The following is a 4459-nucleotide window of genomic DNA, read 5'->3' as shown; positions in this document are numbered from 1 at the left end:
AGTTCCTTAAAATAACTAATTTGTGGGAGAGAATAAAAAAAAAAATAATAAAAAAAAAAATTGGGAAATTATGTGAAACATGCCAAGTAAAGGAAACAGTTGATCATGTGTTGTTACTCTGTCCTAGGTATGAACAGGAAAGGAATGAACTACAAAGAGAATTACAGAACTTAGGATGTAATGAATTTTCAATTTGCAACATATTAAACACAAAACAAGGATGTGGTAAAATAATAAAGACAATTTTAAAATTCATTAGGAATAGTGGACTTAAGAATAGCATATAGAATTCATAATATATGCCTAGACTGAAATCACTTCACACTCCAGCACCGGTATGCACGGTATGCACCTTAAAAGCTGGTATGCGACCCGCCAATAAATCCACAGAAGAAGAAGAAGAAGAAGAAGAAGAAGAAGACGTCAAAGGCGGAGCTGGTTATTTGAAAGTGGCGGGCAGGGTCTTTCTGTAGAGAAACAGCGATTCTCGGATTTTTATGACAGAAACGGTTAACGAAGTCTGTCTTTACATAAAATATCGGTATTTTGGGAGTGCGGTTAAGATCGTTTTATCTTATTTAAGATTTTTTCGATTTTGTGTTAAAAGGAACTTTTACTGAGCTTTACTCCTCGAGCACGACAACAACAGATTGCAGCGTGGAAGGTAACGTAACTAAATGACATGCGTTTTAAACATAACTTACTTTTTTGTTGTATCAGCTCCTTGTTTTGTTTGTTTGTGTGTTGTTTAGTGCAGATGTATGATTGTATGTAAAATGTGTATATGAAGTTGCACGATGTTGGCATTAACTCCGTTCAGGCCTAAGGGCCTTGTTGCATAAATCTGTTTTTATTGTCTTACATCTTAAAGACTAGTCTTGGATGTTAAATCAGTTGCATACAAACCTATTTTGGACCAAAAAGTAAGGCTTATATCCCTTTGGCTAACTTGCAATCCATGTTGAATGACATGTATGTATGTATGTATGTATGTATGTATGTATGTATGTCTAATAGTCAGCTGCACCACATAAGTGGTTTGTTGTTGACTTTGACTTCTACTATGGCAAACTTTAATCAGTGGTTTTATGAATGGTAATAAGAGATACTTCCACTGGAAGTCATTTTTGTAAATGAACTGCTGAAGAAACTAGGATTTTCAAGACATACAATAATCAAAATTTCCAAATGAAAAGTAGTGTGAGCCATCGATGGAACACAACACCTACATCCCATGAGCCATAGTTTAAAAAGGCTACCATAGTATTAATATGCAGGCAATTAGTGATGTTGAACATAGTGTTCATCTATATCCCTTGCTGACCAGGATTAACCCATACATTTTGGTGAATTTCTAAATTTATGACACATGAAAGCGGTGAATTACAGAGAGTGCTTAGTTTTGGGCATGATATTTCATGGCAGATTCCGATTGCCATGTTTGAAGCAAAATCAGTCCAATCCTGGGCTGCATTTCCCAAAAGCACCATAAGCCCAAGTTGATCGTAGCTCCATTGGTGGCAATGGGTCTACGATCAATTTAGGCATACAATGCTATCCGGAAACGCAGCCCTGGCTGATGGCCACATTGGCCAGTCGATCGGTGCATCCCCACACTCCGTGTTCCTCAAACTCGGTAGAACACATTCTATACCAAAAAGTAATGCTACTGAAAGGTGTTTTGTAGTTCTTGAAGATATATTATTATCCTATTTTATTATTGTGCTGTAATGACTGAATTGATATTGATTTAGATATATTGATTTGGGTTTTGTATAAAATTAAGTGACCAATTTTGTATGACTTACTGTTTGTTTCTTTTCACAACAATTAGCTGCAACCATTGTGCAACAGGAGATCCCTGGTGTCTTTGGTTGAACAGACTGATGCTTAAACAAATTTTTTAAAAAAGATAATGGTAATGCTTAAATAACCAGTCTGGGCTTGTCTTCCTTTGTGCAAACTGGCTTTTTCAGACAATATGTGAGTTCAGGTAGTAGGCTAATTGGTGATATAACTTTATCTGTTCTTCCAGTATGACCAAGGAGGATGAGAAAGTAATTCCTGTAAGGGTTGCGCTGAGATGCCGGCCTTTGGTTCCCAAAGAGATCAATGAAGGATGTCAGTGCTGTCTCACTTTTGTACCCGGTGAACCTCAGGTCTGTGTCATGAGACCATGCCTATTTCATTCACACTTATGCATCAAAAAGTCATGTTGTTAAATATTCATTAAATCCTGTTTCCCTTTTAGGTGATCGTTGGCAATGACAAGGCTTTCACCTATGATTATGTCTTTGACCCCACAACAGAGCAGGAGGAAGTATTCAACACTGCTGTGTCTCCATTATTGTCGGGGCTTATTAGAGGTTTGTAAAGCAATCCAACTAGAATGTTTTGGTACTTTTTCCCCCTGATTTTTGCAGCCCAAAGTGGCTAAATCTGATCACGCCAGCATTTGTTGAAAATACAGAATTGTGTTAGACACAATGGGTTGCACAGTGTCAGTGAATCAGTACAGTGTCTATTGCCATGACACTGGTTATATACTGTATATTTTAAATATTTTAAATTTTGTAATGTTTTATCAGTTTTATTTATTATTTTATTATTTTTTTTACATTGTTATATTCGAGTTTTATTTTGTCTGTGGTTTATAGTCTTGTATTTGCATGTTTTTTGTACATTTTGAAATAATATTATCAGGGAGTGCATTCACTCAAAAAATGGAACCACCATTTTAAAATCAGTATAGATCAGGCATCCTCAAACAGTGGACACGGCACCATTTTACAGTTTAAAGTGAGCAGCAGATTAAAACAACGGGGCCGTATACACCACAATCGACCAGGGTTGTTTATGGCAATGATCATTCAGCACTGTATCCTGTATTTTTACCTAAAGCCAAACTTGCATCATTCAAGCCTTTTCTGCTACCCCGCTAAAGATGTAATGATGCGATAATTTTAACAACAATATTAGAAACATAGTGAGCAGCAAAATAGATTGATACTTTCCAGGGCTCTAGACTGCGACAGTTTTTTGAGAATGTGTGAGTTAAAATTTGATGTGGTCGCATTTGTGCGAGTGTATGGTCTGCACTGCTCCAATGCGTCTGCTCCATATGGCGTACGTTGCAGAGCCGCGGCGCATTGTAGCAGGAGTCAGAATTCACTGATCACGTGAAGAGAGGCGCTTTCAGTGCAAGCGCTTCAGGTGTAGAGCCTGGCTTATATGTGCAGCGTCAGAACGAGCATGAAGGTGCGAGCAGCACGCTGCAAAAATATCGCGAATATCGAGGAAATGGTGGCGGACGGAGGATTTGGTTTTCAAGCTAAAATAAAGTAAAAGACTGCTTCTTAAATCAGAGGTGGTGAACATGTTGGAAAAACTAGGAACTTGTGGGAAAAAAAACATGCAAGTCCAGTCACCGACAGCCAGTGGCCTGTAGCACGAAGGAAGATGAACAAACTCTGAGTTTCAGAGTAGGTTTAGAATTGACAAAACCAGACAAATCCAATCTGGTTTAGATCAGGATCAGTGGGCTTACAAACCTCGATTTAAATGTTCTCTGTCAAATGTTCAAAGAGTTTGAACCAGAGTTTGTGATTAACTCTGGAGTGTGTGTACCTGAAAGTGTGACACGTGCAGCAAACAGCCAATCACACGAAACATGGAGAGCTTCAGTTTGATTCACTTCTTGTGAGAGTCAGCGCAATTCACTTCTCTGTTAAAAAAGAGCTGTTGTTGTTGTTAAAAATATAATTAATTTAAATGCATTTACAAGGCAGGAATAAACACAGATGCTGCAGCAAACGTTTTAGAAGGCAGCAGAAAAAAAATGTCTGACTATGCAAAAGAATCAGCTGAATTTAATATTTTATATATTTTCACAAAGAGCTCAAAAGAAAATACATAACGTTTAGTCATTTTTAAAGCTTTATATATTAAAACTTATTTATAGGCAATGTACATATTTAACCCTTGGTGTTCAGGTCTGTGGGACCCGTTTTCACTTTTTATCAAAAGAAAAATGGTACTATTAATTATTTTTTCAAACTCGGACTCATTGACCTTGGCTCATTTTCTGTGAAGAACATATATCAGAACAAATTTTCAATGACCACTCACTTTACATATCCCCCCCCCACACACACACATTTATATTACATACAGGATGTTTGGCTCCACTGGATCCGGAGCTAGTAAAAGAGTGGAAATTTTAGGTCCTGTGTACCTTCACTCTGTTCTCCTATTGTCTGGGCCTGGTATTAGTATATGTGTGTGTATGTGAGAGAGAGTCTGTAAGAGTGTAAGTGTGAGTTTTGTGTTTCTGCCCCTGCCATTCTTGCACAAGGTTGTAGCACTTTATTTCATAAATGTGATCTAACAAAGGTAAAGGGCAAATTTTGACCATATATGCTGTTTATATTGCTTGTAATTGGGATGAAGTAAACATCTG

At 37.4% G+C, this 4459-nt stretch overlaps 1 long non-coding RNA gene across 1 annotated transcript; it reads left to right on the top strand.

Moving 5' to 3' along the window:
* Positions 1–94: 94 nt before the first annotated feature.
* On the top strand, positions 95–2363 carry LOC107749603 (uncharacterized). Its single transcript, XR_001641059.1, has 3 exons — positions 95–664; positions 2036–2159; positions 2252–2363. It is a non-coding gene; the product is annotated as an uncharacterized LOC107749603 (long non-coding RNA).
* The last annotated feature ends 2096 nt before the right edge of the window (positions 2364–4459 follow it).

This window comes from Sinocyclocheilus rhinocerous, unplaced genomic scaffold (genome assembly GCF_001515625.1).
Source record: "Sinocyclocheilus rhinocerous isolate Xijiao unplaced genomic scaffold, SAMN03320098_v1.1 scaffold7749, whole genome shotgun sequence".
Classification (NCBI taxonomy): Eukaryota; Metazoa; Chordata; class Actinopteri; order Cypriniformes; family Cyprinidae; genus Sinocyclocheilus; species Sinocyclocheilus rhinocerous.
This window is presented reverse-complemented; position numbering and strand designations above follow the sequence as displayed.